This window comes from Macrotis lagotis, chromosome 2 (genome assembly GCF_037893015.1).
Source record: "Macrotis lagotis isolate mMagLag1 chromosome 2, bilby.v1.9.chrom.fasta, whole genome shotgun sequence".
NCBI classification, from domain to species: domain Eukaryota; kingdom Metazoa; phylum Chordata; class Mammalia; order Peramelemorphia; family Peramelidae; genus Macrotis; species Macrotis lagotis.
This window is the reverse complement of record NC_133659.1, coordinates 256597822-256613489: the sequence shown is the minus strand read 5'-3', so window position 1 is coordinate 256613489 and position 15668 is coordinate 256597822.

The window sequence follows — 15668 nt, the reverse complement described above, 5'->3', positions numbered from 1 at the left end:
TCAAGTCCTACTGATTCCAGGGCACCACATTACTTCTCGTTGTATTCCATTTATTCAAGGCTATATAAAAGAGAACCCTGCTATAATCAATATAGTAGTGAGGGCATTTAGAGGCTCATATATAAGTTCTCTGAAGGAGGTATATACAAAGTATTAAAAAAAGGTATCACAAAAAAATGGTAGAATAACAATAACTACTGATCTATCTGCCTACTTGCCAATCTGTACAAAATCAATATATGAATCTAGAGCATCCTGGATGAAGTACTAGGGAATAAGCAAGCTTTTGAAAATGACATTCACATCTTTAATATTAACTGAAAGATGTAGAGAACATATAGTTTTAGAGTCCTTATTTGTTGATTATGAAAGAAGTAGAACAAAAGCCAACTTAAAGGCTCTTTTTGAATAAAGTGCCTCCTATCCCCATATTAAGAGTGTTTAAGATTCCTTAAAAGATATAACTAAAGAAATAACTCTGTTCAATGATCCTCTCATAAGGAACTGATGAAGCACAAAATATGGAGATAAATGTTTAACAATATTATTCATCACTATGATATACGACATCTCTAACAGAACATAAGAGACAGAGGAATGATAAGGTCCTCAAGATATTCCCGTTTGTGGATGACAATTGTGCTGATTGTGTGAAGCCCCAAGTCATTGTGGAGCCTCCTGGAAGAGAAGAAACTCTGTAGTCATAGATATTTAACCTAATCTTTCACTCAGGAAATACTAAGTAGATGAAGAATGTCTGTTGCCAAGATTTCAATAAAAATCTGGATAGATACCCTATAGAGTAGGGATTCTTATATTAGAACTCATGAACTTAAGAAGAAATTGATAACTATTATAATTGGTTTTCTTTGTAAACCCCCATCTTTCACTCAGTTAGGTATAGAAATTTATCTTACCCTACACAGAAGTAGGAAGAGAAGGGGATAAAAGAAGGAGAAGGATTCATAGAAGGGAGGGTTGATTGGAGGAGGTGGTGGTCAGAAGTAAAATACTTTTGAGTAAGAATAGTATGAGAGGAGAGAGAAAGATAGACAAGGGAAAAATAAAATAGAGGGGAAGCTATAGTAATCATAACTGGAAAATATTTTGCACCAATTTCCTTAATAAAGGCCCCATTTTCAAAAATATGGAGAACTGATTCAAATTTATAAGAATTCAAGTCATTTTCCAATTGATAAATGGTTAAAGGATATAAACAGGCAATTTTAAGAAGAAATCAAAGCTATATATAGTCAAATAAAAGTGTTGTAAATCATTATTAATTAGAAAAATGCAAAGTAAAACAACTCTAACCTATTAGATTGACTAATATGACAGAGAAAGAAAATAATATATATTGAAAGAGAAGTGGGAAAATTGGGACACTAAAGCTCTGTTGGTGAAATTGTGAATTTATCCAACCAACTTGGAGAGCAGCCTGGAGCTATACTTAAAGGGCTATGCTATGCATACTCTTTGACTTAGAAACAACACTGCTAGGTTTGTATCCCAAAGAGATTTTTAATTTAATTAATTATTTACAAGGGAATGGGGTTAAGTGACTTGCCCAAAATCACACACTTAAGTACTTTCAAGTGTCTCAGATCAGGTTTGAATTCAGGTCCTATTGACTCCTGAGCTGGTGCTCTTATCCACTGAGCCTCCTAGCTTCCCTTGCAAAGTAAAAAAAGGAAAAGGATCTATATGTATAAAAATATTTATTGCAGTTTTTTTTTTGTGGTGACTAAGAATTAGAAATTGAGGACATGCCTATCAGTTGGGGAATGGCTGAAAAAGTTGTGGTATATGATTGTGATGGAATACTATTGTACTATAAGAAATGACAAGCAAGATACTCTCAGAAAAACCTGGGAAGATTTACACAATCTCATTTAAAGTGAATTGAATTAGAACAGTGTACACAGCAATAGCAACACTATACAATAAACTATGAATGGCTTATCCTCAGAAAAGCAAAGATTCAAGACAATTTCAAAGCTCTTATGATGAAAAATACTATTCACCTCTAGAGGAAGAATTTATGGAGTTTAAATGTAAAATGCTTCAGCATGTTTTATTTTTCTTGCTTTTTGAGGTTTTTTTGGCCAGCATTTTCTTTCACAACATGACTAATCTGGAATTAAGTTTTGTATAACTGCACATGTGTAGTCTATATCAAATTGCTTGCCTTCTCAAGGAGAGAGAGAGAGAATTTGGCATTCAAAATAAAAAAAAAAGAAAATGTTAATTGTTTTTACAAGTAATTGGAAAATAAAATATTTAAAAGTACAATCCTATTTGTTTTATGCATTTAAAAATATTGATTTAAGAAGAAGATTCACAGGTTTAACCACAAAAAAGGTACAGAGCTTATCTAGTGGTATGTGTAATGGATTAGGGAGATTATTAAATTTCAGGCAGTAAATGGTACAAATCAGGACTTGATTTGTTGCTCTATTGCTTGTCTAGACAAGAAAGTGATAGAGAAAATGTTAAAAATGCAAATTAAACTGAAAGGTACATACTCCCCCCCCCCCAAGAGAATCAAATGCTTAACATTTACCATCATATTCTTCATATTGTTTGTCTATACATCTGTTGTTCAGTTATTTTTCAGTCATGTTTGATTCTTTTTAAATCTCATTTGGGTTTTTTGGGAAAGATCCTGGAATGATTTGTCATTTACTTCTCTAGCTCATTTTATAGAGGAGGAAACTGAGGCAATCAGTGTTAAGGGACTTGCCCAGGGTCTGTTAAGTGTCTGAAGCCAGATTTGAACTCAGGAAGATGAGACTTCCTGACCCGGTGACTGGCACTCTATCCATTGTACCTAATAAACACCTGGGATAAATACCCAGATGAATAATAAATTAATACTTTTAATGAATTCAAGCTTTTTCTTGAAACAACTCATCTTTTTTTTTTTTCTTTTGGTTTTTGCAAGGCAAATGGGCTTAAGTGGCTTGCCCAAGGCCACACAGCTAGGTAATTATTAAGTGTCTGAGACCAGTTTTGAACCCAGGTACTCCTGACTCCAAGGCCGGTCCTTTATCCACTATGCCACCTAGCTGCCCCAACTCATCTTTTTAATAAAACTGCCTTTCCCCTTTGCTGATGCCATATAACAAGGAATCTCAGACAATCCCAGGTTTTAAAGAATTAAAGTTGAAGGTCACCCAAAGTGCAATGGAGAGGTATGTCATAGGCAGTGATTATGTGTGTGTGTGGTGGGGGGGAGCAGAAAAAGAAAAGAGATGACCAGGAAAGATGGGCTAGTCGAAAAGGAGTGAAAAAAGAGTTCATGTTTCCATTAGTGTCTATCCATGTAATGTCGACACTACTAGAAGAAAACCACTAGAACATTGGGTAGATTCCCAGGACCAATTTATAGGAGGAGAGGGATACCAGTAGAACACAATTGTTATAATCTATATTTCAGGAGGCAATAGTTCATCAATTAGGTGAAAATATTGAACTATATTTTTAGTTTTCTTTTCTGAAGGCATCATCTTCTGAACCTCAAATTCTGAAAATGTACCTAAATTGTAGAGTATAGGATCTATGTATTGACTATATACATTGACTGCATATGTGTGTATTGACTATATATATATATATAATATATATATATACATATATATATATGTATATGTATATTTTGCTGATATCATGACTGACCCTCAAGTCATAACTTGATTTTCAAGAAAGGTTTTAAACACTGACCTTCCTTGTTATACTTTTGTCTTTCTTTGTCTATAGTATATTTCAGGCTCCCTGGAAAAAGAAGAAAGAATTATAAATTTTAGTACTGATTATGCAGTCTTGGCTAAATCACTTCACTTGCTTGAGCCTCAGTTCCTCCATATGTAAAATGAAAGAGTTGAGAGAGTGGAAGGAAATATAGAAGGGAACACAAATAAGGACAGTGTTTCTATTACCATCTTAAAATGTACATAAACTTAAAAAAACCCATATTGGTATGTTGACAGATCTGCTATTTCACATGTAAAACTCTTTTCATCCCTTGTATGTGGAAATGTTCATGTTGGTTGTCAAATTCATAATAAAATCATTTATTTAACTAAAAACAACAAATAAAAATAAATAAAATTAGAAGTTGGATTCATTTAGTGGTTCACTTTTTTTCCCCTTTCAACCAAAAAAAGAAAGTGTGTTGTAAATCCTAAGGTAGTTTATTCATTTATTTATTTAGTTTCCTCAATTTACATATAAACAAGAATTTTTAACATTTGTTTTTAAAAGTTTTGAGCTCCATATTTTCTCCCTCCTTCCTGTTCCTCCCCTCCTTTTTGAGAAGGCAAGCAATTTGATATAGATTATACAAGTGCAGTCATTCAAAAGATTTTCATGTTACAAAAGAGAATACAAAATAAAAACCCAAACAAATGAAGAACAATAAAGAAAGCTAAAACAAGTTTATTTCAATCTGCATTCAGATTCCATCAGTTCTTTCCCTGGACATGGAGAGTATTTTCTAAGTAACTTTATTTTTATTTTTTATTTTCTTTTATGGAGAGTATTTTCATCATAAATCTTTTGTATTTTTTTTAGGTATCGTAAATCTTTTGTAATTGTTTTGTATCATTGTATTGCAGAGAACAGCCAAGTCATTCACATTTAATAATTTTACAATATTATTACATCCTGGTTCTGCTCTTTTCATTTTACTTCATTTCAGGTATTCTTACCAGGTTTTTCTGAAGGCATCCTGCTCTTCATTTCTTGTAGCACAATAGCATTCCATCACTATCTTTATTTTTTATTTTTATTTTTTTTTACATTTTAATATATATCTTTATTATGAAAGTGTTTTCAAAGTAAAATAATCCACAATAATGATTGCTTCCAGAAATTCAAGAATGGGGGGGGGCGGGTAGGTGGTACAGTGAATAGAACACTGGCCTTGGGGTCAGGAGTACCTGGGTTCAAATCCAGCCTCAGACACTTAATAATAATTACCTAGCTGTGTGGCCTTGGGCAAGTCACTTAACCCCATTTGCCTTGCAAAAACCTAAAAAAACCCCCCAAAAACATACAAAAAAAAAGAAACTCAAGAATGAATAGTTATGGAACTTAAGGGGGTGGAGCCAAGATGACAACAAGAAGGGATCTAGTCTTAGGAGCTCTCTGATAAAACTCACCATCTAAGGACTCTAACTAAATTTTCGAGAGACAGAGCCCATAAAAGGACCCAGTGAGGCAGTTCTCCTACTCAAGGTAACCTGGGAAAGAGCAAAAAGGCTCTGCTCCCTGGGGTCGGAGGGGCGGCCCGAGGGGTGGCCCATCAGAAGAAAAGAACTTCAGCCTCCCAGAGGCAGACCTAGGACCCTGGGAGCCCCGGCTCACAGCAGCTGGGGAGTCTCCTGAGCTGCACCCCCGGGAAGCACCGGGCACAAAGTGGGGGAACAGTAGGGGACCTCTGCCAGAGCGAACACCTGGAGCCCAGCCCTCAGGGCACACAGCAAGCAGCTTGGTCTTTCCACAGCCCAGATAGGGAAACAGAAGCAGGCAGAGCTGGTAAGCAGGAGCCCCCAGGGCATGAGCCCATTGAGCTGAGGGAGGGGAGTGAAGAGAGACTGTGAGCTTGGTCCTCTGCCTCTGGAACAGGACTCTGGGGCTCTGACCACATTCAGATCCTGATCCCAGTCTAGCCCCCCCCCATAAAACAGCAGGGTCCCCCCCACCTCAGCCCAGTGGCAGAGGGGGGAGCTTCTGCTCATTCACAGACCAGGAGGGAAGACAGACCCTCACACATTGAGACCCTTGCAAGAGTGTCCCAAAAGCTCAGGAAGCACCCCAAAACCAGGCCCAGGCTAGGAAAATGAGCAAGCAGAGAAACAAAAGGAAGACTATTGAGAAATATTTTGCAAATGAGCCCAAGAAGGATCAAAATACTCAGTCTGAAGATGAGGAAGCACAAGCTCCTGCATCTAAAGACTCCAAGCAAAAACAGAAATTGGGCTCAGGCTATGACAGAGCTCAAAAAAGACTTTGAAAATTAAATGAGGGAGTTGGAAGAAAAACTGGGAAAAGAAAGGAGAGAGATGCAGGAAAAACATGAAAATGAAGTCAGCAGCCTAGTCAAGGAAATCCAAAAAAATGCTGAAGAAAATAGCATGCTAAAAACCAGTTTAGGTCAAATGGATAAAACAGTTCAAAAAGTTATTGAGGAGAAGAATGCCTTAAAAAAAGCAAAATTGGCCAGATGGAAAAAGAGATAAGAAAACTCTCTGAGGAGACAAAGAATAGAATTCAGGGAGATTGATGAATTTACCAGAAATCAGGAATCAATACTTCAAAACCAAAAAAATGAAAAATTAGAAGAAAATGTGAAATATCTCATTGAAAAAACAACTGATATGGAAAACAGACTTAGGAAAGATAATTTAAAAATTATTGGAATACCTGAAAGTCATGATCAGGAAAAGAGCCTTGACATCATTTTCAAAGAATTACTACAGGAAAATTGCCCTGATATTCTAGAAGCAGAGGGCAAAATAGAAATGGAGAGAATCCACCGATCCCCTGAGAAAGAGATCCCAAAAAACCAACCCCTAGGAATATTATAGCCAAGTTCCAGAACTCCCAAGTCAAAGAGAAAATATTACAAGCAGCCAGAAGGACACAGTTCAAATATCATGGAGGTGCAGTCAGGTTCACACAGGACTTAGCAGCAACTACATTGGAAGCTCGTAGGGCTTGGAATATAATATACAGGAAGGCAAAAGAGCTTAGAATGCAGCCAAGAATGAACTACCCAGCAAGGCTGAATGTCCTCTTCCAGGGAAAAAGATGGACTTTCAATGAACCAGGGGAATTTCAGATGTTCCTTTTGGAATGGCCAGAGCTGAACAGAAGGTTTGATCTTCAGATACAGGACTCAGGTGAAGCATGGAGATTGGAGGAGAGGGTGGAAATATGAGGGACTTAATGATGATGAACTGCATGTATTCCTGCATAGAAAAATGACACTGATAATACTCATATGAACCTCCTCAGTCAATAGAGCAGGTAGAGGGAGCTTTTATAGTTGAAGCACAAGAGACAGCTGAATTTGAAGATAAAATATGGTGTAAAAATGGAGTCAATAGAAAAAAAAGGGAAATGGAATGGGAGAAAGAAAAAGGAGAGGGGGAATAGTCCAAGATATTTCACATAATAACATTTTTTTATTATTACAATGAGCTATTGCAATGATATGGAAGGGGGAGGCAAGGGGGAATGAGGGAAACTTTGCTCTCATCAGAGATGTCTAGGACAGGAAACAGCATATATACTCAATGGGGTACAGGCATCTGGAGTAAGAAGGAGGGGGGAGCAGGGGGAAGGGGTGGGGATGTGTATAAAGGAGGAGAGGATGGACCATGGGGGGAGAGTGGTCAGATATAACACATTTTCTTTTTTACTTCTTGCAAGGGGCTGGGATTGGAAGGCCTGCCCAGGACCATAGGGCCAGGAAGATTCTAGGCCTAAGGGGTAGTATGGGGGCTCAGGGCTTCTTGGCCCCAGGACCAGGGATGTCTGCTGCACTACTTAGCAACTCTACAGCAGAGTCAGATTGAAAGGAGAGAGAAAATATAGTACATGGTAGTGGAGAAATAAGAAAGGAGGGAGTTGCGATCAGCAATGGCAACATTGGAAAAATATGGAAGTAACTTTTGTGATGGACTTATCATAAAGAATGAGATCCACCCATGACAGTTGCTGGTGTTGGAACAAAGACTGAAGCACATTTTTTGTTATTATTATTTGGGGGAGGGTGCAGGGCAAGTGGGGCTGGATGGCCTGCCTGGGGCCACATAGCAGGGTGATCTTTGGGAGCCTGGGGCCAGATTTGGACCCAGGTGCTCCTGGCTCAAGGGCCAATGCTCTGCCTGCCACCCAGCCACCCCTACTATTATTACTATTTTATTTTATGTTGGGTCTTTTTATTTTCTTCTTTTTGGTTTTTGCAGGGCAGTGGGGATCAGGTGGCTTGCATGTCACATGGCTGGGTGATTGTTGGGTTTACAAGGCTGGATATGGGCTTGGGTGCTCATGGCTCCAGGGCTGGTGCTTCATCCATTGCGCCACCTGGGCATACCTACAGTTATTACTATTATTTTTTTAATTTTAATTTTTTTCTGTCCCCTTTCCTTTTTTCGCCCAAGCAAGTCTATCTATATTCATGGGGGGTGGGGTATTTTGTTTACTTGTAAACAAGAATATTTTATTAATGTAAAAAAAATTTGTACAAAATGAGAATAAAAAATAAATTAAAAAAATGAATAGTTACATTTTCCATATTAAAAAAATCCTCAAAACACAAAGTAACTCTCAAAGTTCAATTATGCACAATATCAATATAATAAAAGAATTCTAATAAGCTAATCACACTTCACTCTATTTTTGAGAGCTGCTCAAATACAGATTTGTCCATCACTATCTTTATACCACAACTTGTTCAATCATTCCCCAATTGATGGGCATCCTTTTAGAGTTTCAGTTCTTGATGCCACCACAAAAAGACTACTATTTTATGCATATTTTTTCCTTTTTCTTTGATCTCTTTGGGGTACAGACCTAGTAGCTATTTTACTGGATTAAAGGTTACCCAGGATTTAATATAATACTCATAATAATATTTATTCATTAAGTGCTTACTTTTGTCCCCATAGGCTCCAAATTAAAATGTTCATTAGATGAATATAAAATATAAAAGCTTATTCTACTTTTAATTAGAAAAACTTAAATTATAAATTTTTAAAACTTAATTATAAAATACTTATGAATATTTTATATGTATCTGTAAGAAATAAAAGTAATTCAGCTAGACCTCATATGCTTACTATTATCTTTGAGACTTTATATATATATATATTCAATTTCTTTATTTTTATAAACTGTGTTGAATATAAGTAATATTTTTAATGAAATAAGCTGCAATATATTTCATGTAATAATAATCATATACAAACTTAATTTTGCTTTTTTTTCCCCCAAGGCAATGGGGTTAAGTGTCTTGCCCAAGGCCACACGGCTAGGTAATTATTAAGTGTCTGAGGTCGGATTTGAACCCAGGTACTCCTGACTCCAAGGCCAGTGCTCTATCCACTGCGCTACCTAGCTGCCCCAAACTTAATTTTGATATTGAACTTTTTATTTTAACAAAATATGCAATATTTTGGCTCACCATCAGACAGATCTGGTCTATATTAGCTTTATTTCTGTTTTTTTTGTTGTTTTGTTTTTAGTTTTTGCAAGGCATTGGGGTTAAGTGGCTTGCCCAAGGCCACACAGCTAGGTAATTATTAAGTGTCTGAAGCTGGATTTGAACTCAGGTACTTCTGACTCCAAGGCCGATGCTCTATCCACTGTGCCATCTAGCTGCCCCTTTTATTTCTGTTTTTGAGACAGGAATAAAATGAAATATTCATATACATATGTGATGGAAGAATAGCAGAAGAATTTTTGCAAGCTCTCTTGCTGAGAAATGGAAATTCATTTTTTATTTTTAGCCAAAAATATACATGGCTATCATTTTTGGATGATATTTATAATCTAAAATCTGTTGACATATCAATTAAATGTTCTTTTAACCACTGTTGATTCATCAGGTAGAAATATTAAAAAAATCTTGTCAAATGGTTTGTGAATAAAATTTAATTCACCGGAAATTTCAGGAAAATATTCATTGAATGTTAATTTTTGTAACCGTGTTATATCACTTATACACTTACTCAGTAGAAAGGCATGATCATTGAAGAGGCAACAAACCTTCCTCTCCAATCAAATAACCTAATAATAACACTGCCATGGGAAAGTCACCTTGCCAAAGTCATGTTCCTTGCTAATCTTTCTGCATAAAAAGGCAAACAATTGAGAATAAGTATTGATTTTATAAAATTAATTATTTTCACAGCATCATCTAACAATTTTAAAAGTTTTTTTGCATTCAATTTGGTGCCAAAATTTATCCATGTATGTTTTAATGTATTCATCCTATATTCACATTAATTTTTTTTAATGTTTGAAATGTTTGAAACATCAATTTTGTTCCATCTGTGCAAATTTCACAAGAGGACCAATTAATTTGTTTTCCTTCAAATTGTTTCTTTGAAGTGGTTTAAAAATATCTTCCTCACTTGCATATTCTGTTGACTGATAAGAAAACTATATATCTTTTCCCACTTTACAATCATGCAGATTTCTTACAAATACAATAAAATGGACTTCTCCAACTTTTTTTTTTGCAATTTGATAACTATAAAACTTCTATTGTTTTCTACTTTCTTGTGCATTCACAAAAAATAAATCAATATTGCATTTAAAAAAATCTTGTTCTTTCTACTAAAAAAAATGACTCAAAAGCCTCATCAGCATATCTTTTATGTTTTGATTATAAATGTTGAGGTAAAGCAGGTCTTAAGTTCTATTGACAAAAACTGCTCCACAAATTACATGATGCAGTTAATGTATATTCATTATTTCAAGAAATGAAAAACCAAATTTAATGTAGTCTTTTCTTTAATAGAGTCTTTTCCTTCAGCAACCTGAAGTGGAGTTTGGCCTCATGCCTCTTCCTTCTTAAAGCTAGAAGCCAGATGACCTAATGATTTTAAGAAAACTTGAAGGAGATTGAAGTATTCTCTCTTCCACTCTCACCAATTCTATCCCACTTCTGAGCAGGGCAGGACATTCATTTCTACCATTGAGAAGAGGGTCTTATATGTTCGGGCTTTTGGATTAGAGTTGCATTCACAATCAATTTTACCTTCCTTTTTCCCTCCCCCCCAAACAATACTATATCAATTCTATTGATAGAAATCTATATTCCTCCAAGTGATTGCTTTGTAGTGGTCAAACTCCACTCCTACCTCTATACATACAGAAGACATAGTTATCTAATCAAACTAATGAAAAATCAATGGTCAATTATGATATAAAATATTTTCTATAGCTGACAGCAGTAGTAGTACATATGTTTAAAATTCAATGGCATATTTTGATTCATTTTAAATAATATTTGTGAATGAACTTAACTTTGAAAGAAAAGAATATTTTCAGATAAAATTTTCTTCTCTTCTGCTACTGGTACATTAGCTATTTTCTCACAACTCTACTGAACTTCTATTAGTTCATTTGAAAGTTCTTTTGATAAAATAGTAATAAGGGCAGGGGAATGAGTTTAAATAGGGATGTCCAGTGATCATGGTTTTCAAATAGCCTGACTTTCGCATTGCAAGGATGCAAACATTTGAAACAACTTGATCATGTCATTACACAACTGATGGTATGATAAGAAGGATAACAGAGGGGAATAGGGGTGCTGTTTTAGTGTAGTGGATATAAATGAAAGTATGCACATGTATCTAACGATGTTTGTAAACAATTTGATGACAGGTTGAGAAATTACAATAATATGTTGTACTTAATCAGAATTGGTCAGTTTGGTGTATTATCTGCATTAATATCAAAATTGCTATATGTATAAGGTTATAATGATAACGAAGTGCTGCAGATACACATCTACAATGCTTAAAGATTAACAAGCTTGTCAGCACAGAAAAATGTATTTGAAGCATAATTGGGAAATTATTTACTGCTTAGGCACCATTAAAGTTTTTTTTTTTAAGCTAGAATGCTTTGGACATTGTTGTAAGGTATTTGTAAATAACTACACTGAAACTGGACAAGATCCCTTCCAGCCTTGTTCTTCTAGGAGGATGTAATAATGACTATCCCATAGAATATGTGTAGGGATAGGCTTGTCCTTTGGTTGGTTTTGGTGATTCAACACTGGATAAAACATTCCCATGGAATATTAACTAAGCCTGAACCCAGAATGAATAGCTGGCAACTTTTAGTGAGAAATGATCTTTAGATTTTTTTTTTTAGGTTTTTGCAAGGCAAACAGGGTTAAGTGGCTTGCCCAAGGCCACACAGCTAGGTAATTATTAAGTGTCTGAGACTGGATTTGAACCCAGGTACCCCTGACTCCAGGGCCAATGCTTTATCCACTGCACCACCTAGCCACCCCGATCTTTAGACTTTTATTTTTTTTATTTTATTTTTTTAATTCTCATTTTGTACAAATGTTTTTTTCATTAATAAAATATTCTTGTTAAAGAATAAACAAAATACCCATCTCCCATGAATATAGACTTGCTTGGGTGATAAAGTAAAGGGGAGAGAAAAAAAATTAAAATTAAAAAAAGAATAATAGTAATAATTGTAGGTATGGCCAGGTGGCGCAATGGACAAAGCACCAGCCCTGGAGCCACGAGCATCCGAGCCCACGTCCAGCGCCGTAGACCCAACAATCACCCAGCCTTGTGACATGCAAGCCACCTGATCCCCACTGCCCTGCAAAAACCTAAAAGAAGAAAAAAAAAGACCCAAAATAAAATAAAATAGTAATAATAGTAGGGGTGGCTGGGTGGCAGACAGAGCATTGGCCCTTGAGTCAGGAGCACCTGGATCCAAATCCGGCCTCAGACACCCAAAGATCACCCTGCTATGTGGCCCCAGGCAGGCCACCCAGCCCCATTTGCCCTGAACCCTCCCCCAAATAATAATAATAAAAAATGTGCTTCAGTCTTTGTTCTAACACCAACAACTCTGTCATGGATGGATCGCATTCTTTATGGTAAGTCCATCACAAAAGTTACTTCTATATTTTTCCATTGTTGCCATTGCTGATCACAGCTCCCTCCTTTCTTATTTCTCTACTACCATGTACTATATTTTCTCTCTCCTTTCACTCTGACTCTGCTGTAGGGTCGTTGAGTGGCACAGCAGACAGATCCCTGGTCCTGGGGCCAAGAGGCCCCGAGCTCCCCCCTACCACCCCTTAGGCCCAGCATCCACCTGGCCCTATGGTCCTGGACAGGCCTTCCAATCCCAGCCTCTTGCAAGAAGTAAAAAAGAAAATGTGTTATATCTGACCACTCTTCCCCCATGGTCCATCCTCTCCTCCTTTATTCACATCCCCACCCCTTCCCCCTGCTCCCCGCTCCTTCTTACTCCAGATGTCTATACCCCATTGAGTATATATGCTGTTTCCTCTCCTAGCCACCTCTGATGAGAGCAAAGGTTCCCTCATTCCCCCTTGCCTCCCCCCTTCCATATCATTGCAATACCTCATTGTAATAATAAAAAAGTCTTATTATATGAAAGATCTTGGCCTATTCCCCCTCTCCTTTTTCTTTCTCCCATTACATTTCCCTTTTTCTTCTATTGACTCCATTTTTACACCATATTTTATCTTTGTATTCAGCTTTCTCCTGTGCTTCAACTATAAAAGCTCCCTCTACCTGCTCTATTAACTGAGGAGGTTCATATGAGTATTATCAGTGTCATTTTTCTATGCAGGAATACATGCAGTTCATAATCATTAAGTCCCTCATATTTCCATCCTCTCCTCCAGTCTCCATGCTTCACCTGAGTCCTGTATCTGAAGATCAAACCTTCTGTTCAGCTCTGGCCATTCCAAAAGGAACATCTGAAATTCCCCTGGTTCATTGAAAGTCCATCTTTTTCCCTGGAAGAGGACATTCAGCCTTGCTGGGTAGTTCATTCTTGGCTGCATTCTAAGCTCTTTTGCCTTCCTGTATATTATATTCCAAGCCCTACGAGCTTCCAATGTAGTTGCTGCTAAGTCCTGTGTGAACCTGACTGCACCTCCATGATATTTGAACTGTGTCCTTCTGGCTGCTTGTAATATTTTCTCTTTGACTTGGGAGTTCTGGAACTTGGCTATAATATTCCTAGGGGTTGGTTTTTTGGGATCTCTTTCTCAGGGGATCGGTGAATTCTCTCCATTTCTATTTTGCCCTCTGCTTCTAGAATATCAGGGCAATTTTCCTGTAGTAATTCTTTGAAAATGATGTCAAGGCTCTTTTCCTGATCATGACTTTCAGGTATTCCAATAATTTTTAAATTATCTTTCCTAAGTCTGTTTTCCATATCAGTTGTTTTTTCAATGAGATATTTCACATTTTCTTCTAATTTTTCATTTTTTTGGTTTTGAAGTATTGATTCCTGATTTCTGGTAAATTCATCAGTCTCCCTGAATTCTATTCTTTGTCTCCTCAGAGAGTTTTCTTATCTCTTTTTCCATCTGGCCAATTTTGCTTTTTTTAAGGCATTCTTCTCCTCAATAACTTTTTGAACTGTTTTATCCATTTGACCTAAGCTGGTTTTTAGCATGCTATTTTCTTCAGCATTTTTTTGGATTTCCTTGACTAGGCTGCTGACTTCATTTTCATGTTTTTCCTGCATCTCTCTCCTTTCTTTTCCCAGTTTTTCTTCCAACTCCTTCATTTGATTTTCAAAGTCTTTTTTGAGCTCTGTCATAGCCTGAACCCAATTTCTGTTTTGCTTGGAGTCTTTAGATGGCAGGAGCTTGTACATCCTCATCTTCAGACTGAGTATTTTGATCCTTCTTGGGCTCATGAGCAAAATATTTCTCAAGTCTTCCTCTTATTTCTCTGCTTGCTCATTTTCCCAGCCTGAGCCTGGTTTTGGGGTGCTTCCTAGGCTTTTGGGACACTCCCACAAGGGTCTCAGTGTGTGAGGCTCTGTCCTCCCTCCTGGTCTGTGAATGACCATAAGTGCCCCCCTGTGCTATGGGCTGAGGTGGGGGGGGCCCTGCTGTTCTATGGGCGGGGCCTAGACTGTGATCAGGATCTGAGTGTGGTCAGAGCCCCAGAGTCCTGTTCCAGAGGCAGAGGACAGAACAGCTCTGTAGTCTCTCTTCACTCCCCTCCCTCAGCTCAATGGGCTCATGCACTGGAGGCTCCTGCTTACGGGCTATGTCTGCTTCTGTTTCCCTAGCTGGGCTGCGGAAAGACCAAGCTGCTTGCTGTGTGCTCTGAGGGCTGGGCTCCACATGCTGGCTTTGGCAGAGGTCCCCCTACTGTTCCCCCACTTTGTGCCTGGTACTCCCCGGGGTGCAGCTCAGGAGACTCCCCCGCTGCTGTGAGCCAGGGCTCCCAGTGCCCTGGGGCTGTCTCTGGGAGGCTGAAGTTCTTTTGCTCTGGTGGGCTGTCCCTCCGACCCCGGGGAGCAGAGCCTTTCTGCTCTTTTCCAGGTTACCTTGAGTAGGAGAACTGCCTCACTGGGTCCCTTTGTGGGTTCTATCTATTGAAAGTTTAGTTAGAGTCCTTAGTTTCATGTTTTATCAGAGAGTGCCTAAGACTTGATCCCTTCTTGTCGCCATCTTGGCTCCCCCCCCCCCATCTTTAGACTTTTAAGAAAAGGCATATTCAAGATAACTTGGGGACTCTGATAGAGGATCAGCCACTACCCAAAGACAATTTCTGCCCTTGATTTTTCCCCCCTCTTCAACTTCTATGGAAGGAGCGAAAGGGATTTATCTGTCCTTTCTCCTCCCCTTTGCCCCCAGAAATTATGAATGCTGCTCACACATGTGTTTGCCCAGATAAGCCTGAACCTGGATGAGTCTTCTTTTTTGTGGTTCCTTACCTTCATATAGATGACTGAACCTCAGTCCTGAGATGGATGTTTCTATCTTTGTAGCCTACCTCATGGACTGAAGGGGTCTCAAGTCACTCAAAAGTCTGAGTGATTGATAGTAGTTCCAACTATTCTTGGAGAAGATGCCAACTTCAGGGATGATGTACTTGAGTGATGTTCTGGTTAGC